We start from the raw sequence: 23,658 nt of genomic DNA, 5'->3' as shown, positions 1-23,658 counted from the left end.
TTCCCTGCCAGTGGTTACACTGGTACTTATACCACTTCTAAGGGTGGATTCAAACCAGACAAACTGATGCGTAAGAAACGCAGCAGATCAATGGTTTTCAGTAAGAGCAGTGCATTGGGGGAGTGCCCCGGACATGGGTTTTTCTAGAAACTAGGGTACCAGGGAGGATTTCCTACACTGGATGATTTGTTTCCGCTGTTTATAAGTGACTGATAATATTCTGACAATTTGTTTTCATGTCATTACATTAAGATATAAGAGGGGATCAATACTGTAGCTATATTCAATACAATTCACGAGTTGATTTAAAACCTTTCTCATGGTTGGTGTGTTGACAGATTTTTCACATACTGTAAAACATTACTTTTCTGTCCTTGCATTTACGGCAGTGTAAATTGTTGTTATATCATGTATGAATCATTAATCATCTAAATGAATCATTGAACTTGAACCCTGTAAGAATCCTGGATCTAGCTGTTGGACAGTTTTTTTGCATCGAGACCTCAGAAATGCAGTGTACCTACGTAACATGTTGTGTCACCTTATGTTACGGGGTGAAAACAGTTCATGGCTACACAAATCCACAAAAATGTAAGCGATTGTAAAATCGAATGCTTCTAACCGAAAGAGTCACCTTATTTTGATACCAGTCTTAGTCGTTTTAACGCAAATATAATTACGTCTTAGTCATATTTTTGTCTTTGAATAATGATTTAGTCTAGTTATTGTCAAAATTACAGTGGGCCATTTTAGTCAACTTAAATGCCCTCTAATTTTTGCCACATCACATTCGTATTGCCTCAATAACCTAGAGTAAACATATATCACTGACTTCGATGTGCACAAAGATACATAGCCTTGTCCTACCAACATATTCTCTTCCCAACAGCAGAAATATGACAAACATGTACAGTTCCTTCAGAAAGTATTCACACCCCTTCACTTTTTCCAATGTGGTTGTGTTATAGTCTGAATTGATTACAATGTAGATGTTCTTGTCACACACACAATATCCCATAATGTCAAGGAAAAGCACCTATTGGTAGATGGGTAAAAACAATATTTTTAAAAAGCAGACATTGAATATCCCTTTGACCATGGTGAAGTTATTAATTACACTTTAGATGGTTTGTCAATTCACTCAGTGTCACGACTTCAACCGAGGCAGGCTCTCCTTCCCGTTCGGGTGGCGCTCGGCGGTCGTCGTCACCGGCCTACTAGCTGCCACTGACTCTTTTTCCTCCCCCTCCTTATGTGTTTATTTGTATCACCTGTGTTCAGTTAATTGTTAATTAGTGTGGCTTTATTAGTCAGCCAGCCCGTACGCTTCTTTGTGCGGGATTGTTTCATTGTGGCTTTTGGATTTCGGGAGTGGATGTTATTATTGTGGACTGGGTTTGTTTATCGTGTCGTTGGACCGTTGTGTGTGACACCCAGTACGTCCGTGTTGGACATTGTGTTTGCAAGTTGAGTATTAAAAGACTCAACATATTGAAGCTCTGCTGTTCCTGCGTCTGACTTCGCACCTCCCGACACTCAGAGCGTTACACTCAGTTACTACAAAGATTAAGGCATCCTACCTAACTCAGTTGCCGGAAAGGAAGAAAACTGCTCAGGGATTTCACCATGAGGCCAATGGTGACTTTAAAATAGTTACAGAGTTTAATGGCTGTTTAATGGCATTAATGGCGTTACCGAACGTTGCAGATAGAAATTCCATGAGTAGAGACAACGTTATTCCTTATTTAACATGTCAGAGAGGCATGTTTGTTCTACATAGCACCTGGCTATGCAATGCAGTGGGGAAAGTGGGAGGGTTGAGTGAGACTACAAATTCAAAGACAGCCTACTTTTCTATACTCACAGGAAAGAAAAACATGGCTAGACTGTCGTTTTACTATTCAACTCAAGTATGCTATTGTTTTTAATTTCATAAAGGAACTTGTGTTTCTTAACCAGGTGTAGGGTAGCTAACTAGAAGGCTGGTGGTGACTGGTTAGCTACGGGGAAGCAAGAGTCACTTGCAAAATGTGTATAATTGGAGGAGGAGCCGGAGTGGAGCAGTGGGAAGGACACTCATCTTGTCCTTCCTACTGCTGTACAGAACTGTGCTGTGCATCTGTGCTGCTAATATGTGACCCGTTTCAGGAGACTATGCGTATGTCGCGGGTCACTACTTCACAGGAGAGCTGTTTGAACGTAATTTTTTTTTAATTAAAATGCGTTTTTGACAGAAATGCCTTCAAGAACATGTGAACTTTCATGTGCCTTAATAACAAACGTATGTGCCATCTGTAAATACTAATAAAAAATTAAAATTACGAGCCTAGTTGGTTAAGCCACAGAGAAAGTCAGCAACCTTCACGCTAGCCATGATTGGCTGAGATAATGAGTGGGCTGGACATGCCGAGAGATGAGTTTGGATTGGTCTGCCATATAGCACGCTTCTGTCTATTTGAGCTGGTCAGTATTTCTAGGTAATCCTGTCTAACGAGGCTATTTTTTAAATGTATCGCGTAGGAAAACTGCATAAGCCTAATGTCAAGTTAAAGTGTACTTTTAGCTAGCTAACGTTAGCTGGTTGGCTCGCTAGCTAACGTTACGTGTATGCTCGCCACTTTCTGGAGGACCGAGTTTTCAAATCAGTGGAATTTGAGTATGATAGCTAAGGACATGGAGAAAACACCGGTCTCCGGATTACATCTTCAAACTAAGGGCAACCATGGCATCTGACAGGAGACGCGTCCATCCAGATATTACACAATTTTGACAGGTGATTTCATTTGTGATTATTATTATTTGACCATGCTGGTCATTTAGGAACATTTGAACATCTTGGCCATGTTCTGTTATAATCTCCACCCGGCACAGCCAGAAGAGGACTGGCCCCCCCTCATAGCCTGGTTCCTCTCTAGGTTTCTTCCTAGGTTTTGGCCTTTCTAGGGAGTTTTTCCTAGCCACCGTGCTTCTACACCTGCATTGCTTGCTGTTTGGGGTTTTAGGCTGGGTTTCTGTACAGCACTTTGAGATATCAGCTGATGTAAGAAGGGCTATATAAATACATTTGATTTGATTTGAAAGTGTACTGTTAGCTAGCTAGCTAACGTTACGTGTATGATCTTATTATTCGTATCTCAGAGCCATTTGCTTGGCTAGTTATAGCCTAATGTAAGCTAGCTAACATTAAACCTGGTTGGTTAGCTACCTGCAGAATCATACAGGGTAGTAATGTGATGAGTTCGGATTATGGTTTATTGTTTACCTAGCTAGGTACATGTCTTAACAAAAAACTCATCTGAGTGTGCCAGAGTGCAGAATAAATGCTGAATTTACAAACGCTCAACACCCGTTGAATATGGCCGGTGTCAGTAAACGTCGACAAAAAGCTTAATTAAATTGTTGCCAGCAGCACAGTTACAGTCACCAATGCTCTGGATAACTTGAAAACAGCCTAACCAGCTCTGCTAGGGCAAGTAAAATGGTCAGAGTGGGGTGTTCTCCCATTATGAGTGGGGTGTTCTCTCAAGCTAGCCAATGTTACGCAGTTAGCTTGGGTGCTTAACTGCCGTTGTGAGGTCAGAACGTTTGGATCAACCCTACTCATCGGCAAGAGCATCCAGTGTGCTGTGCGCTCTGAGCGCTCAAAGTGAAACGCTCTGAATTTACGAACTGACAATCTGACAGCACAGTTGCAGTTACCAACGCTCTGGATAACATAACAGCCTAACCAGATCTGCAAGGGCAAGTTATGTTCAGTGCGCTGTTCTCTCATTTGTGTCTGGAAGCAGCAAGCAAGTTAGCTTGGGTGCTTGACTGCTGTTGTTAGTACAGAACGCTTGGACCAAACCTTAAAGAGATGGGTGGGGCTAAAGCTTAAGAGGGTGTGAACGATGCTGAATGGGTGTAGACAAAGAAGGGCTCTCCAGTAGTAGTACCAAAAATTCAAAGGCCATTCTCTCAAAAGTGAGTTTACAATTTTATCAACTTTCAAAGCAGAATTACTTTCCCATTGTTCCTTAACGGTAGTGTATGATATACCATTTTGTAGCTTTGAGTCTCTACTTTTATCCAATGTAAAAAAAACTATTTCAAATGTTGCTACATAAGACCGATTTGAGTCAGTCGGTTACATATTAATTGTGTTTATCACTGAAACGCTCTCAATCTCTCTCAAAAAATGTGTTCAGTCCACTTAGTAGTCAGATTTTAGTCACAGCGATAATTTTGTCTTGTCTACTGCGCAACACCCAATGCTATTCACCATAATTATTCTGGATATAATGACAGAGCCTAGTGGGTTCTCCACAATATGATCTGGTAATGAAAGAAGATCATAAATGCATTGTGTTTTCCATGTTACACCTGCAATTTTAAAACAATACAAGTAGCCTACTTGAACTTGAATTTGGAGCTCAGAAATGGAGGTACTGGGATAGGTCTACCTTGAAAATCTGACATTTCCTCAATTTGGTGTAATTATTGTAGCCAAATTATAAGTTATCTTGCTCCCTTATAATTATTAGTGATTACAGTTTTGATCAGGTTTGTGAGAGATGTGGCCACTTTCGTTTGTTTCCTGCCGCTTCAATTGTAGGGTGTTGCGGTAAAACCAGGTGCGGTTAATATGAGGATGACAACATCTAATGGTGGCTTCAACAAATCCTTTCCGTTACAAACGGAACCAGGTTTTTGTGACTGTGTCGGCAACATAGGCCACAGAAAAATCAACATTTATTTAGTCAGGCAAGTCCACATTATTCTCACATATTTTAGAATATAATATTAATTTGAATATAAATGCATTGGCAAGGCCTAAAGAATGTATTATTCTTAAACTGGTAATGGAGTAATTTTTATTTAATTTTTTATATTGCATGCTTTGTGGGGGCGGAGGGCTATATGTACAAGTATATAAGCTACAGAGTACGCAGGCTTTCGTTTCAGCCCAGCACCAGGTGATGGAACAAAAGCCTTCACACCTAAAAGCTGTTCAGGACTGGAGTTGGAGACGCTTGATGTACAGTAAAGATTTATTTAAGGCAAAGCCATTTACCATTTCTCCCATGCTGTTTCAAAGTGCTCGCCGACAGGGTGATGGAGTTGCCTTGGCCACTCTGTGGGAATTTCAGGTCGGGCAGATTTCCTTCCGTACTCATCCTGGCCACCTCCAGCTCTGGACAGAGGGAAATGAGAAGAACATGATCATTTAAATAACCTTATTATGAGGAGTGCAAGTGTTGACAGTTGATGCAAGACAATGCCATCTGGGATAACGTGAGCATTATGAGTCAAAATCCATGCACCCATCACTACGGTCTGTCAACCTACCAAAACATGTTAGCATTGAACAATAGCTTTACATTGTAATATGAAACTCAGTTCTGCTCTGACTGTGTGCATCATAGCACTGCTGTTTCAGTTCAGAGACAAAGCAGACAAGCGGGTAGCAGCAACAAAGTAATTAGAAACACCCCCCCCCCCACCCACATCAGCGGTCCCTGGGTGTGTTGAATGAAGTACATCGTCTTCTGATTTTGGAAAGCTTTGAAGACTAGCGTCTCGCTGAAGCCTCTGATCAAGCCTGAGTTATACACGTCTCACAACACTTCCTTCATCGGGCGAGGAGGAGTTCAGGTGTAATCCAGGGAGCCTTGTTGCACACTTCCTCGCTTTGTACAGTTGAAGAATGGTTGAAGCCGTCGAACGCTTTGGCCCACACTTCAAGGAAGCTATCATTTTTCAGGGTGAGCTGAGTGGAAAGCGATGGGTAGACAAGATAGAGACGGATGGTGAAGACAGCCAGGTTTTGCCTCAGACACAACAGCTGTTGTGTCTGAGGCAAGATCATAATTTGTGGTTCAAAGTCTGCGGCATTGTATAGCAGCGAAACAGGAAGCATTAATAGGATATTGACAAAGAATCCTTTTATAAGCAATATCGTACTTTTCACGTGCTTGAATTTAGTTTGAGAATACAATTCAAGACACTGCCAGAAACCGATCAAAACAACAGTACCTCACCTCTATTCTTTTAAAGGCCCAGTGCAGTGAAAATTATTTGTTTGTCCTGTGTTTTGTATCATATTGTACAACAGCTGATGAAACTAACACTTTAAAACATTTGATCAATGTTATTTCCTGATAGTTGCTGGTTGAAAATACAATCTACAAAGGACCATCTAATCAGCTTGTTTGCATGGGCGGGAGTTTCACCTTGCCTAATGCACATCCCCAGGTGATAAATTAATTATTAACCCCTTACGCTGGTGTGATTTGGTATAATTTGGCTCCCGAGTGGAGCAGCGGTCTAAGGCACTTCATCTCAGTGCAAGAGGCATCACTAGAGACCCTGGTTCGATCCCGGTGACAGTGACATGGCAGGAGATGTTTTGAAACAATTACTGCTTTGCATACAAGCAAGTGAATTATATGCGCTACAGCTGGATGAGTCAACAGACACGGGCCTGGCACAGCTCCTGGTATATGTCCGTTACGTTTATGGGGAGTCAATTAAGGAAGACATCCTCTTCTGCAAACCTCTTGAAACCAGGACAACAGGAGAGGATATTTTTTAAGTACTGGACAGCTTTGTGACATCAAATGGACTTTGGTGATCAAAATGTGCTGGTATCTGTACTGATGGCGCAACATCCATGACAGGGAGACATAGTGCGCTGGTTATCAAGAGGCAAAGTACTGACATTTTTTGGAATTTAGTTTTTTTTACTGACCACTTGTCTGACCGCTTCCATGATGACAAGTTTCTCACATGATTGGCCTATCTGGGTGATGTTTTTTCTCACCTGAATGATCTGAATCTAGGATAATTATCTAGGATAACAACCCAGGTTGTGACGCCATGTCATCTTGTAACTGTACATCAAGCCTAGTGATCATAAACGTTGACACTGTATATTACAATAGTCTTATGATATGGAAATGTGAAGCGCACGTTTGGACTAACGGGTGTTTGGCTTGCTTGTGTGACATCAAAGCGGTATTAATTGTAAAAGGTGATCCTACAGCCTTCTTAGACTCAACAACACTGAAGCAACTATCAGCAGACAAAAATAAATAAATCACTAAAAACAGATCACCCGAGAAGAAATATTAGACAGTAAAACATTCGCACGGAGAAAAACAACAGGAATGGACCGTTTTCCCATAGAATTCTATTTAACATTTTGGGACAAAGTAGCGTCCCTATTTACACAAATGTGACCCGGTTCAGGAAAATAGGGATATGTTGCACATCACTACTTCACAGGAGAGGCATTTGAATGTCTTAAAAAAATATATCTAAATGCCTTCTGGAACATGCAAACTTAAATGTGCCTTAATAACAAACTTGTATTTATAATACCCATTACCCCACTGAAGACATTCTTTAAAAAGGTATTTACGCTTAATCCAGTATAAACTCATCTATAGAATGTACTGTAGTACATAGACAAAACTCACAAATTCTACAGAGTCATATCTTAAGTGTAAAACTAACAATGACTCAATCAATGCCTTCTGGGAATGTCCAAAGTTATGGGGGGAGTTAGAAAGTCGGCAGTCAGAAGTATTACAATGTAAATTTACTTTTAATCCGTCTGTCTGCATATTTCAAGACAGTTAGATACCCTATAGGTTGGATGATACTTTTCTCGTCAATCATCTTGAAAAAATGTATAGTTAAAAACTGGAAATCGTATACGAGCACGAGTGTATAGAGCTACTAGCCCATTCAAAAAGAAAAAGAGTTCCAAACCTCTCTGCCAATAACAGCTAGTTTTCCCCTCCCCACTCATCAGACCACTCCCGAAATTCTTGCTTGAAATATTTTTTTGCTAAAAAGCTATTTTTGTCCTATATTTTTAGTAAGGTACTTAATTGTTACTCAGAAATTATTTGATATTGGTATAAAAATGGCTGCATTGGGCCTTTAAATACTGCAGTTGAACTTGTCGGGCACAATGGTACCAATGGAATATTCCCAAAAGTGCAAACCCTGCCCACCTGTCACTTCAGGCAGGTCCAATCGAACGCTATAAGTATTTGAAGGAAAACCAAAACTATTTGAACACAGGCCTGGACAGAGATGGGAGAGATGCCATCAAAGGTCTCAAACTTCTTTTAACTTCTGGCTTGAAGGCCAAGGTTACCTCAAATGCACAAAACAACTACAGAGGAAAGGCATAATCCTCCTATTGTGGCTACCCTTAAAAAATAGGTTGTTCTCATGCCATGCTTTCACTTTTAAAAAGAACATTAATATTAACATCCCGATTCCTTTGGAGATGGCGAGATGTATTCCTATTCAACTGGAAAGATACAATGGCAGAGATACCTATTGTAACAATCCCAAAACTCCAGGGTTAACTGAGTCAGTTGGAATGGTTTTCATGCTGGTGGATGAGCGATGACAAAAAGGCTTAAGACTGGCTTTAGGCATGGGACACAGTCGCAATAGATTCTGTTGTGCACAGGGTAGCATTCAAAGCTGATTTAAATCATATGCTAATCGGCAGAAATCTGCTCATAAGATTAACGATGAGAGGGAGTGATGCACACACGCAAACACACAAAAGGTGTACAGAAGCTTAACATACTGTATATGCAGGCACGCACACGCACACACCACCAACCCCATCCATAGGCGCACACACCCAGACACACACACTAACAATGTTACTGGGAGCTCGTTTAGTGAGGTGTACATACTACCAGTAACCAGAGCATGAAAACAGGAAACATCTCCTGGATTTTGTATTGCTTGTGAGTACATAAAAATGTATATTTTTCACACAAAGGAGTGGAGTAGAAATTAATACATTCAGTGCCTTCAGAAGGTATTCATACCCCTTATTCCACATTTTGTTGTGTTGTACCCTGAAATCAAAATGTATTAAATATACTTTCTCACCCATCTACACACAATACCCCATAATGACAAAGTGAAAGCATGTTTTTTATACATGGAAATTTATTTTAAATGAAATACAGAAATCTCATTTACATAAGCAGCTGTGAGTCATTCTGGGTAAGTCTAAGAGCTTTGCAAACCTGGATTGTACAATATTTGCACATTATAATTTGTTTAATTCTTCAAGCTCTGTCAAGTTGGTTGTTGATCATTGCTAGATAGCCATTTTCAAGTCTTGCCATAGATTTAAGTCAAAGTTGTAACTAGGCCACTCAGGAACATTCAATGTTGCTTTGGTAAGCAACTCCAGTGTATATTTGGCCTTGTGTTTTAGGTTGTTGTCCTGCTGAAAGTTGAATTTGTCTCCCAGTGTCTTTTGGAAAGCAGACAACCAGGTTTCCCTTTAGGATTTTCCTGTGCTTAGCTCCCTTCTGTTTCTTTTTATCCTAAAAAAAACTTCCTATTCCTTGCCGCTAACAAGCATACCCATAACATGATGCAGACACCACCATGCTTGGAAATATGAACAGTGGTACTCAGTGATGTGTTGTTGGATTTGCCACAAATGTACCTTTTATTCAGGACAATAAGTTCATGTTGTAGCCACTTTCTTGCAGTTTTACATTAATGGCTTATTGCAAACAGGATGCATGTTTTGGAATATGCTTTATTATGTACAGGCTTCCTTTTCACTCTGTAAATTAGGTTACTATTGTTGAGTAACTACAATGTTGTTGATCCATCCTCCTAAAAATGTCTAAAAACATAATTCCACTAACATTATGGGTTATTGTGTAGGCCAGTGACACCAAATCCCAATTTAATCTATACTAAACTATAATATAAATGTAACATGGAACAATTTCAAAGATTGTTACAGTTACAGCTCATATAATGAAATCAGGCAATTGAAATGCATTCCTTGGGCCCTAATCTATGGATTTCACATGACTGGGAATACAGATATGCATCTGTTGGTTACAGATATCATTTTTTTTTTTTAAGTGAGGGTGTGGATCAGAAAACCAGTCAGTATCTGGTGTGGCTACCATTTGCCTCATGCAGCGCGACATCTCCTTTGCAGAGTTGATTAGGCTGTTGATTGTGACCTGTGGAATGTTGTCCCACTCCTCTTCAATGGCTGTATGAAGTTGCTAGATATTTGCGGGAACTGGAACATGCTGTCGTACACTTCGATCCAGAGCATCCCAAACATGCTCAATGGGTAACATTGTCTAGTGAGTATGCAGGCCATGGAAGAACTGGGACATTTACAGCTTCCAGGAATTGTGTACAGATCCTTTTGACATGAGGCTGTGCATTATCATGCTGAAACGTGAGATGATGGCGGCGGATGAATGGCACGATAATAAGCCTCAGGATCTCGTCACGGTATCTCTGTGCATTCAAATTGCCAATGATAAACTGCAATTGTGTTTGTTGTCCTTGGCTTATGCCTGCCAATACCATAACCCCACTGCCACCATGGGGCATTCCGTTCATAACGTTGACATCAGCAAACCGCTTGCACACTCAACTTGTGAGGCCGGTTGGACGTACTGCCAAATTCTTTAAATGACGTTGGAAGCTGCTTTTGGTAGAGAAATGAACATTAAATTCTGGTGGACATTCCTACCATGCCAATAGCATGACAATTGCAATCTCCTGTTAAAATGTGAGGCATTGTGTTGTGTGACAAAACTGCACCTTTTAGAGTGGCCTTTTATTGTCCCCAGCACAAGGTGCACCTGTGTAATGATCATGCTATTTAATCAGCTTCTAGATTTGCCACACCTGTCAGGTGCATGGATTATCTTGACAAGGAGAAATGCTCACTAACAGGGATGTAAACAAATTTGTGCACAACATTTGAGAGAAATAAGCTTTGTGTGCGTATGGAACATTTCTGGGATCTTTTATTTCAGCTCATGAAACATGGCACCAACACTTCACATGTTGCGTATATATTTTTGTTCATTTCTATTTTAAATTGAGGCTGTAACACAACAAAGTGTGGAAAAAGTCAAGGGGTGTGAATACCTTCTGAAGGCACTATACATTCTGCAATAATTGCCTTTGAAAGAGCAAACATCAAAGCAGTGGACACACTGTTATGTTGTGGGTCTCTCAATACTAATGTACTTGGAGGGGTGGGCACCTGGGACCGCTGGTGACAAACAAACCTTATTGGCTGGCAAACTAGGCAGCGCAAGGCCTAGTAAACATGTCACTGTGCATGATTAACCTGACTACCTCCATGAAGGATATAAAAACACATCTGCCGAGGGGGTGGGGAGGTAGTTCGCCGTGAGGAGATTGTTTTGTTTCCTTTCAAACGGGGCTAAGATCCCTTAATATCCTGATAAATTGAGTGCCAGAGACAATAAATTCCCATTTTTTAAATTCCCCAATGCTGGCTGCTTCTTTCGACTTGGCAGACCTATATTTTTAGGTTGCCATGGTAGCAGGAGACTAAAAAAATCCAAAATCCCTTTAAGCTAAAGGAGATATATCATCTTTCCTTAATGTTCAATACACGCTGGCCGTTTCTTCAGCTCGCAAACATGTTTAATTTACTCGCCTCCTTCCCCTTCCCTTTCCCCGTTCCTTACAACTGTTTTCAGCAACCGTTTTAAATGTGAACTGCTGATTTGTTAAGTTCACAATTCAACAACTGATGAAGCCAGTTGTTCAAAATGTTTGTGTCATCCAACAGATCTTCCTGTTTCATCTCCCAGGGGCACGAGGAAGAACATGTCTCACAAACACACAGCTAAGGGCTTATCGTGGGAGAAGAGTGTCAACATTACACTTTCACTCAGCTGCTATTTGTATATTTCAATCCCCAAAAGACCAGGATGCATAGAACCGGGGTTAACTCAAGTTAAGGAATTCGTACAGATATAAATAGGGTAATTTAAGATAATTAGGTACATTTACAGGTGACCACCAACGGAGAGGTCACCTACTCCCAACTGGGATGAACTTGACCCCTAAGAGTCTGGGAATGTTTAGTGGTTGACATTTGATCTCGTTTGGAATTCTCAAGAGCGCATTGGTCGTTATTAGAGCACCCAGGATCAATAGCAAGAAGTAACCTGAACTATGGTTGCGTCCCAAATGGCATCCCATTCCGAATTGTGTGCACTACTTTTGAACAGGGCCCATAGGGTTCTGGACATAACTAGTGCACTATATAGGGAATAGGGTACAGTTTGGTATGCAACTAATGAGTAGAACCAGAGATGAGACACTTGATATAGCTATACTTATTTGAAAGACAACTTAATCAAATATTCTAGAGAACACAATTAAATCAAGTATTTTTTTAAACCAACACTAGAACCACTTAATTTATTACTGACATTTTTTTAAGACATGCCCCCATTCATCCTTGACTTTTCCTAAATAAGTCTATATAACACACTGTCGGTGTTAGAATCGTATTATCACAAACAGAACTGGAGATATAACCAGTTTAAGGAGGGCATGTCCTTTTTTGAATGGTTTTCCCCGTTTGCCTCCTTGGCCAGACATAGTTTTTTTTTGCAAGTAACTTGTTCGCCGATGACAGTGAAGTGCAGAAATAGTCCATGGAGACATTGCTCCTCTTGCCAACGTAAGGTTCCACAAGCCTCATCACCACATTCTCCAACACTCGAGCCCGCATGAACAAAGTGAGACTGGAGCTCCCTCCCTCTGTGCAAAATAAGACACCTGAACAGCGGTTGTACTCCACAACAGTGCTGAAGAATGACAAGAGGAAGGGGACCCAATGAAGAGCGAACCGGAGAATATGAGAATATTACGCACTACAACCAAAGGTATGTCAAAGTGTCAAGCAAGCGAAAGCTACGTAAATGGTGTCAACTGTTAGGACAAGGGATAACAGCAGAATGAAATCCACCTGATGCCATTGTGTGAAGAAGCACATGAGCACAAGCTGACAATAACTGACAATTTTGGACTTCTGTCATATCGACACCTAGGGCTCTATTTTAACAAACCTTAACACATCTCCAGAAGTTGCATTGTAAGCGCGTTTTCACCATAAAACCAGGAAGGTGTATCATTCTAATAAGTTTGGTTGTAATAAAATGTAACGAAAAACAAGCAATCAGTTTTTAAAAAATCAAATAATAATAATATGTCAAATGTAATGATATCATAAAATCACCAGGATAAAACAAGACTTGCACTACTGTTGAACCAGCCTTTCTTATAGTCGGCCAAAGGGAGGGATTGGGTTTTTAACATATGAAACGGAAAGCTAGCAATTTTTACAGGTAAACACGAGTTTCACTGGTATTCAGGAGGTTCTCCTCTCTCCTTTCATGACTGGTACGTAGCCTACATCATGGAGGTTTTACGCACGTCCAAAACAGGACCTGCATGGCTAAAATAATGTGGGCCTGCCTACAATGCATAGATACAAAGCTCACTGTTTTACTCTTCTCAAACGTGATCTTTTAATAAAGCTTTGGCGATTAAGATGTATTTCCAAGCTGTCTCAGGAGCCAAACCCTTTATCGACAGTCTTGACTACTTCGCAATTATATTGGGCAGATTTTTTTATAAAAAATACTACATTGAGAGGAGGGTAGAATATGCTTGGTTTTGAATAAAATACAACAAAACATTTGTTTTTATGTTTCTAAATACAAAATATACAGGCACCAAAAGCACATTAGGTTACTCTTGTTACACTCGCATTAACATCTGCTAACCATGTGTATGTGACAAATAAAATTTGATTTGACCTGATTTGAAATGGGCAGTGCGCATTTCTGCGGTCAAAATTCATGCCATAACCCACTGCGTTACAGCTAAAACCAGGTGTTGGTTGGTCTAAATTTCAGCGCTGCCTGAAATTAGCACTTTGGATCATGTATTTAAGGACAAATATTTAAACCCTGCCCATCTGAGCACTAGCGAGTTGATATAAGACAGGTCGTTTGTTGAACCTTTGTCAAACCTGGCATTATGGGATGGAAAATGTCAAACTAACATGTGTTTGACACTAGTGCCGAATTAACGCCAGCTGAAAATAGAGCCCTTACATTCATTATAATGCAATTATTGCTTTTTTTGTTGTTGCAGAGTTTCACTCTTTATCAAGGCCACTTGGCACTAATAATGATGTTTAGGCTACTGAGGCTACTGATGTATTCATAATTTGACTCGCGTCTTGACCGTGCATCTTGGTGGTCGGGGTAGGTTTTGTTTATTTTGTCGTTATAAAAATAAACTGTTACCGTGTTCCAACACATATGCTTTCTGTTTCATAGTTAAAATTGATGCATCATGCCATTTGGTCATCTGAATAGCTATACAACAGCAATATAGAGTAGTTAAAGAGTACTACATCAATATCCATCTTGCCTCCGTTAGGCGTATGGAACAATCAGTGGATAAGTCGTTCAGTATATCCTATTATCTGTAGGATCACATTCAGGTTCTGAATTAACTTGAACACAGTCACTTAGAATTGCTCATTAAACTAAGCTCAAACAATGATCACTAAGACTGTGGATGCATCTCAAACGGCATTCCTTGTGTAGTGCACTACTTTTGAAGAGGGCCCATAGGGCTCTGGTCAAAAGAAGTGCACTATATCGGGAATAGCAAAGCCCTCTCGCTTACCCTCTCTTTACCAAGACGCAGCACGATGATACAGGAATTTAGTTTGTCCCAACTGGTTCCCCTTGGACGACCAAAATAATCACATTAGGATGGCTAATGCTAATATTAATGGCAATTGGAGGCGAAGCTGAAAATGTAATAATCTGTTTAATCAGATGTGATGAGACAACAGCCACTGTTCTTTCAGACTAGACACTTTTCCTGCTCGCTTTGCCTTGAACAATTGTCTAATCTTTTATCATTTCAAATAATCAAAAAGCTCTTTGTATATCTTGTAATATTATAATATAATACATGACATTAAGCAGACACTTTTGTCGAAAGTGAAAGCATAAATACATTTTCGTATGGGTGGCCCCAGCGGGAATCAAACCCACAATTATGGCGTTGCAAGGGCCATGCTCCATCTTGCTTAGCTAAATACGCTTTGCTATTCCCGATTAATTCAAAGACTCAACCATGGACACTCTTACTGACAGTTGTGGTTGCTTCGCGTGATGTATTGTTGTCTCTACCTTCTTGCCTTTGTGCTGTTGTCTGTGCCCAATAATGTTTGTACCATGTTTTGTGCTGCTCCCATGTTGTGTTGCTACCATGTTGTTGTCATGTTGTGCTGCTACCATGTTGTTGTCATGTTGTGTTGCTACCATGCTGTTGTCATGTGTTGCTGCCATGCTATGTTGTTGTCTTAGGTCACTCTTTATGTAGTGTTTTCTCTTGTCGTGATATGTGTTTTGTCTTATATTTTTATTTTAATCCCAGCCCCCGTCCCCGCAGGAGGCCTTTTGCATTTTGGTAGGCCGTCATTGTAAATAAGAGTTTGTTCTTAACTGACTTGCCTAGTTAAATAAAGGTTAAAAAAATGTTGAAAATAAGTAAACCAAGTCAAACCCAATGTTGTATATTCCAGAAGTATATATTCCAGAAGTATATTAGGTATCAAGAGATGAGACAACATTTGCGATCACACTGTCCTATGATGTCTATGAAAAGGTTTGCAAAACATTCAGTCAATTGTATTTCTTACACATCCTAGTAATCATGTTTTGCCAGGTTGACAGATGATCTTGTCTTCACCAGTGTACATTTAAGTGTCTGAAGATTTCTCATTTTACCACACCAATCAGTTCTATCGCTGTGTGTATGTATGTGTGTGTGTGTGCGTGCGTGCGTTAAGATCTAATTTCAAGTTGGTGTCGTGCTAGTGGGTGTGTATAGCTTTAAGTCTGTACTCACGGATGTTGTTTGTGTTCTCCTGCACGATGTCCGTCTTGAGCAGGTTGTCGGCCAGGATGAAGGCCCCCTGCTCCACCGTATCCAGCAGCATTGTGGCTGCTCTCAGCTGCTCCCCGGTGCTCAGGTCCCTCCACGCCGACTGGGCCTGGGGCTGAAGGAGGTTGTTCACGGTCTCCACCATGGCCTGCACCAGACAACATGGAGAGTTAGCGACATGAAGAAGGTGGAGGGGGCTAACCAACCAGAGCATCAGTATGGAGGTAGCAAGGGAAGGGATCAGTATGGGTTATGGAAGCACTGTATTATCACCGATGATATTAATAATGGACCAAAAGGGGTAGTTAACAGGTTATTAGGGATGTCAATTAAGTTATGCCAGGACTTTTCAGAGGAAGACATATTACGGAAGGTTAGTCACAGATGTTTTCAGGATCTTGGGAGATGTTAGATATTACCAGAGATTTTCGAGAAAATCTCAAATAGCTCATAGCAACATTGCGCTAAGGTGAATACGTGTAGACAAACTGGCCATGGCAATTCTTATATTTCCAAGAGAAACAATGACATTATCTAAATAATAGAACAGGTGAAAGCCAGGCTGTGGCTGATGCATTTCCATGAATGTCCCATGAATGTATTCAGCCCCAAAAATCCCCATATTGCTCCATGCTACAGTATCACATATATACAATTACAATGAAACAGAATACGTTGAAATAATCCTAATATATTATTCAGTACAGGCAGCCAATAGCGTACAGGTTATTTTGTTGTCGGCTCCTCAGGACGACCACTCTCGGAGGAACACTATTGTCTATTAATATTGTTTAACCTCAATTATGTTTTCCCTAATCCCACAATAAATTAACAGTCAGAAACCAATAAGCCAAGGAGAAAGAAAAGAGAGCATTCTCCGGAGAAGATGAACAATTTAGAGCAATTAAAGATGTAGAAACGCCGATGGCAAGACATTTGAATAGAATATTAATTGGTCAAGCTGAACCATTCTATCCCTCTGATGCAACAGAAGAAAATGCATAATCATAACTGAAAATAAAACGCCATCCATGTATAGGTGTTCGCACAGCAGTCACAGTTGCTCTTTCATCTCAAAACCTAATAATCCAACATTGACAAGGACTATTGAACAGTGGCTTTCAAAAAGCACAGAAAAGAGTGGGGGGAAAAAATACGAATTTTAAAGAAATCTTCACAGCCTCTTCTGATATTCCACAACTTCAAAGGCCAATTTACTCGTCCTCGTTTGCAAAGATGGAAGCCGCGCTTAATCGTAAATGCACGCCGGCGAGAATCTGAGGGAGAAACATTAAGCCCTTTAAGAGGGGGGAGAACAATCTCCTCCAACGTCGCATATGGCAATACCTCGGTGTGATCCCCGCGGCTACAGCAGGTTCTGTTTTTGATCAATGGACTATGAAAGAGAATAGGAGTTTTCGAGATGATATCAGAGCACCTGGGGGACGAAACCTCAGGCAATGCAATTCGATAACAGCACATTGGGAGCTGCCCTGCAGAACTCAACTGATTACAATTAAGTAATTCTATAAACATTATAGACATTATATTCCACACACAATAGTGATCAGCCTCCAACTGTCTCAGTTTTGGACTGAGTGGCAGCTAGACTAGAGTATCTCTGGAACAGACAAGAGCAAGAGGAAGAGTGGTGATCGTATTCAACTCCGTAGCGGGCTGCGATGAAGGGAATATCAAATAGCAGCAGCTGGCTTTTCCACAGTCCTCAGCGCACAGACGCTGTCATTTTTAAGGCTTTTTTTAAAGGCAGGCAGGCACCCAACTTTGATGTAATTATTCATTATCTCCAGCCGATCGCACCTTTTGACATCAACGGAGACGGCGAGGTTGATTCGCTCTCAATTAAGGAGGTCTTTCTCTGCGGCGCTGGCATATTTCCCCCTTTGCCAGGTCTGGTTTAAATATTGAAAGAATGAATCATCAGTGGCTGTGAGTTAGATGGGTGGATATGCATAATTAAGTGTTAGACCGTCCACAAAATGTAGCATGGACAGATTCAGGTACAGTACATACAGCAAACGAAATCCAAGTGATGAATGAAAATCACATAAAAGAAAGACAGTAGAAAGCTTGGAGTATCGGCAACAAATCACAAGTGGACATATTTCTAGGATGTTATGAAGTCTATCTAGTACGCAATTTGTCCTTCCAGAGATTACATGCTGGATCCATCATCAACATGATACACTCATTATTTTGTGCTAAGTCACTGAATTAGTTGCAGTCTTTGGGTATGGCACATAATAGGGAAGCATTTGCAAGTCAATGCGACATAAAGTCGTATTTTGGATAGGGATACTCAGAAATGATAGGGCATTGACTAGTGTGCGGATTCAAGTATAAAGCCCCTCATTTTGAATCAGGAAGTCACATTTTGACAGGGCTTAGCTGCTTAATATGGGGTTACGATGCTTATCTGTGGACATAATAGAGAATCAATCAATTACGAATATAAATCTGGATTACTTGGGCGGGTATCATAGAAATCCTGAGTCATAATTATTCAACATCAACAGTGTATAACACTTTATGAAGAGTATGGCAAGAAAGATTAATGATGATGGGGAATAAATATATACAGTGCCTTCAGAAATTATTCATACCACTTGACTTTTGTTGTGTTACAGCCTGAATTCAAAATGGATTAAATATGATTTCCCCCCCCCCCCCCACCCATAAACACACAATACCCCATAATGACAAAGTGATCACATGGTCTTAGAAATCTTGCAAATGTATTGAAAATGATATACAGAAATATCTCATTTACATATATTCACACCCCAGAGTCAGTACTTTGTAGAAGCACCTTTGATGGTGATTACAGCTGAGTCTTTTGGGGTAAGTCTAAGAGCTTTGCACACCTGGATTGTACAATATTTTCCCATTATTATAAAAAAAAAAAAAAAAAAGTTAAGTTAATAAATCACGTTAACCACTATTATAGAACACGGAATGAGTCCATGCAACTTAATACGTGATTTGTTAAGCACATTTTTACTCCTGGATTTATTTAGGGGTTGAATACTAAACTCAAAATATTTAAGCTTTGAATTTTTTATTAATTTCATAAATGTTCTACAAACAAAATTCCACTGACATTATGGAGTATTGTGTCTAGATCAGTGACACAAAATATAAATTTAATAAATATTTATTACAAGCTGTAACACAACAAAATGTGGAAAAAGTAAAGGGGTCTGAATACTTTGAGCAATTACGTTTAGCACTGACTTTACCCGTCTAGCCGGCAGCCTTCAGAGACAATTGAGATAGACGCTATATCCCTGGGGATGACACACAAACTCCCACACCCTTTTCACGAATGCCTCTAATTCCCAAAGGGGAGAGTGGATGGGGAGTGAGGGAGAGTGGAGGGGAGTGAGGGAGAGGAGAGATATGCACCCAAGCAGCACAACACACTCAGTGTAGTGGGGTAGAGGAGTGTGGATGCCTTACTGCAGCCAGGCTGGTTCTCCATCTGTCAAAAGCACTGGTTCGGCTCACAGAGCTCCAAACTTTCAACCACTGTTAGGTTTCTGCCCCCCCACCCCCCAGTTTCCTCTGCTCTCTTGAACGATCCAAGCCACCCAGGGAAACCAATACTTTCTGATTCTTGACTGGTCTGGAAAGGCTAATCATCAACTAGCTAGCCCCCAAATGCTATGGTTGTGACAAACTGTTGACTGGGAAAGAAAAAGGCCCCATTCCAATACTTGTGAATTACATCCTTCCTTAATCCCCCTCTCCCTTCCTTGAGTAGTTACTGATCTAATTCTACTAGGTTAAAGCACAGGTTCCAATACATAGCTTTCACCAATCCAGATCAATATCAGACCAGTGATAATTCCAAATAAGGGATGAAGGAATGATGCAATCTAGAAGGATTTGAACAGGGCCAATGTATCGTGCTGCGGCCATTTATACCAATGAAGGGGGAAGGAAGGGGTGGATATTAGTATGGGGCCTGGAACTGGTCCAAGTCAGCCCGTGTGGTGTGTGTGCTGATTGATGAAATGAACTCGAGGTCGGGGAAATTGATTCTGGCTGAGCTCAAACTCCCGTCACCGGCTTAGCAGAATGGAAGAAGGATGGAGCGCGAGTCAGACTAGTGGCCCTCACTTTCTCACTTTCCACTTCCTTATTCCACACGCTTTTCCTCTCACCCCCTATCTTTGTTGACTCTGTCTTTTTTCTGCAACATGTTCAGTTGTGTTATAGGAGAGGTTGCCGTCTTTCTGAGTTCTGTCTTTCATTTGGTCCTTCTCTATATGTACCCCTCTTTCTCTCCCTCTACAATATAGTATGGTAATAACATAACATACACTGCATGAACATCTCATTCCAAAATAAGGGGCAGTAATATGGAGTTGGTCCCCCCTTTGCTGCTATAACAGCCTCCACTCTTCTGGGAAGGCTTTCCACTAGATGTTGAAACATTGCTGCGGGGACTTGCTTCCATACAGCCACAGGAACATTAGTAAGGTCGGGAACTGATGTTGAGCGATTAAACCTGGCTCGCAGTCTGCGTTCCAATTCATCCCAAAGGTATTCGATGGGGTTGAGGTCAGGGCTCTATGCAGCCAGTCAAGTTCTCCCACACCAATCTTGACAAACCATTTCTGTATGAACCTCGCTTTGTGCATGGGGGCATTGTCATGCTGAAACAGGAAAGGGCCTTCCCCAAACTGTTGCCACAAAGTTGGAAGCACATAATTGTCTAGAATGACATTGTGTGCTGTAGCATTAAGATTTCCCATCACTGGAACTAAGGGGCCTAGCCCGAACCATGAAAAACAGCCACAGACAATTATTACTCCTCCACCAAACTTTACAGTTGGCACTATGCATTGGGGCAGGTAGCGTTCTTTTGGCAACCACCAAACCCAGATTCGTCTGGCGGACTGTCAGATGGTGAAGCGTGATTCAACATTCCAGAGAACTTGTTTCCACTGCTCCAGAGTCCAATGGTAGTGAGCTTTACACCACCCCAGCCGACGCTTGGCATTGCACATGGTGATCTTAGGCTTGTGTGTGGCTGCACGGCCATGGAAACCCATTTCATGAAGTTCCCGATGAACAGTTATTGTGCTGACGTTGCTTCCAGAGGTAGTTTGGAACCCGGTAGTGAGGGTTGCAATCGAGGACAACACTCGGCGGCCCCATTCTGTGAGCTTGTGTGGGCTACCACTGAGCCGTTGTTGCTCCTAGACATTTCCACTTCACAATAACAGCACTTACAGTTGACCGGGGCAGCTCTAGCAGGGCAGAAATTTGACAAACTGACTTGTTGGAAAGGTGGCATCCTACGACGGTGCCGCGTTGAAAGTCACTACTACTATATCCGCAATCGACAGTTATACTAGTGAATGTGTGGGGCTATCAAACACACAATACATGATATAAAAGTTAAGATCACAGTACAAAGACTAACAGGTAAACACACACTCAAGAAAGGTCATCCAAAGGTGAGTGTCAATGTGAACATTGTGTCTCCCTTGTCAAATAATGTGCAAACAGCACCTCGTCACAAAGTCAACTATGACTCCAAGTCAAGGCTATTCACCCTGCAAATTAACTGAACACAGCAGGAAGACACTGCATGAGCAGTCCAAGGGTCTATAGGTAAATTAACTAAGAATTTACGACTCTGAGACAGAGGTACTTTTACGCTGAATGGCCATGATCTCATAGTATCCCTGTCGGACTCTGACCGTGAACAGACACGGCCCATATAACATAGCGAGGGTCGAGTCGGTAGACAGTAAACTGCAGGACAGAATGGTGGTTGGGGGGTTGGGTAGAGGGGGAACGGTCTTTATGACTATGTGGTCATTCTAACATACCTCATCTTTTAACAAATTGGCCAGCAATAAAAATCGTAGAATCTCATGGACAAGGCAACGCTTCACTTCCGGCCCCCATATACGAGAAAGAAGGGGAGAAGGGGTTACGTTGAACAAGGGGTCAATACCCAATATCCAAACAATATTCCCGGGATTTCTTGGTCTTCACCCACGCACGCAAGATACAATTGTCATCTTTAATGGCGTAGGAAAGTTCTACCATGTGATAAATCCCTTCGCTCCACATACACTTAGCAGAGAATCGTCTCCCTTTGGAAATGTTATGTGTCGGCGGCCATTTTAAAGAGAAGGCGTTTGACCTTAGTTTGAAGCAAAGGGGATGTTATCACAGTAATTGGACAACCACGGTGTTAAAGCCACTAAACCAGAGAGTATTTAATACACCAAAGAGGATAGAAAGCTGGGAGCCATTTTGATTATGTTTGTTTGACATAAAAGAGCAGAAGCCTTTTATGTATCTGATAGGGACATCATCCTTTAGGGTGAAAACAGAGGCTGGGGGGGGGGGGGGGGGGGTTCACTGAATGATTGTAGTAAATCAAGTTAACAAATCATTGTAAAAAGTGACCAAAGAGGACCTACTGACAATACCCATGATGCTCTACACTATATTGATGTAGTCTGCAAAGGCAATTGTTCACAAACTACTGACGAGAGAGTAAATTAATATTAAGCTTTCAAAGATACGTTTTGCTTAAATTGGGATCCAATATTCCCAACCCTTTCCAGTAAGACGTCTCCACAATGTGACATGTTGAATTACGGTATCTATAAATATTGGCCTACTACAGACAACCTTGAATCTCTTTCTAAGGTGTTATTCCGTAATGGTCCCGCATAGACCCGGCGGCATGCGAATGGTGCAGTCATCCGCTCCACATAAAACAAGATGGACTCCCTAAATCAAGATGGTGAACCGGGCTCGTCTCATCTCCATTAGAGAGCAAACACCAGCTCCGTTCTCCCAATCGCCCATTAGTGTGGGGGCTAACGAGCAGTTGGAGGTGCATACCTGATCACCAATCTCAATAACATCCGCGCCCTCCGACGTGCACTGGCAGTCAATTCACCCAAGCCCATCCTCGCACTGCTATAATCTGTTTGTTTGATTTTTTTAAAAGTTATTTCTCACCATGAGAAGTCTGGCTGAGCGTTTAACATAATGTCTTTACCTTATTGAAAACGATCATTGCGCATGGTGTGCTCAGCCTGGGTCCAAAACAGAGGTGGTCTGTGTGTGTGTGTGTGTGTGTGTGTGTGTCTGTATCTGTATCTGTGTGTGTGTCTGTGTCTGTGTCTGTGTCTGTGTGTGTGTGTGTGTGTGTGTGTGTGTGTGTGTGTGTGTGTGTGTGTGTGTGTGTGTGTGTACATCTCTGTCTGTGCAGGCAGGTGCTGCAGAGAGAGGCATCTACCTTGGGTTCTTTTGTATGCCTTCACTATACCCCTTATGATGACTACCAGGGGTTCTGGTTGGAGAAAACACTGCCCAATTTCCTTAATCAATGAACGTCCCTCAAAGCCATAGCGCCGTGCAATCAAAGTCTGTGTATACGGAAGACTGGTAGATGTTGTTCCATTATTCCAGTTCGTCGAGCAAGATTCCTTCCCCTTTCGTTTAACACAGTCAGGTGCACGTCGACGCCATGCACACGGTTCAACAGTGTGCTCACACACACACACAAACATGTAGATACTAGTGTGCACATAAACATGTGTATACACACACGCACACACACACCGACTGACAGTATCATCGATAAAGAATGTATTTCCTAGTCAGTGCATGTAAAACAATAAGCAAACGTCAACTGGTACAAATGCGTACACACACACTTATACATACGCCATACGCTGTGTCACACACGCACACACACACACACTTCATCCGGTGGAAAACGCACAATAAACCCGCCACTACATATTGAAGTGACTTCAGACACAACTC

At 41.4% G+C, this 23,658-nt stretch overlaps 1 pseudogene; it reads right to left on the bottom strand.

Annotated features, from left to right (window-relative positions):
- Positions 1–23,658, bottom strand: part of LOC120030236 — a 175,426-nt pseudogene that overhangs the window by 52,188 nt on the left and 99,580 nt on the right.

The sequence above is a fragment of the Salvelinus namaycush genome, chromosome 36 (genome assembly GCF_016432855.1).
Source record: "Salvelinus namaycush isolate Seneca chromosome 36, SaNama_1.0, whole genome shotgun sequence".
NCBI classification, from domain to species: Eukaryota; Metazoa; Chordata; class Actinopteri; order Salmoniformes; family Salmonidae; genus Salvelinus; species Salvelinus namaycush.
This window is presented reverse-complemented; position numbering and strand designations above follow the sequence as displayed.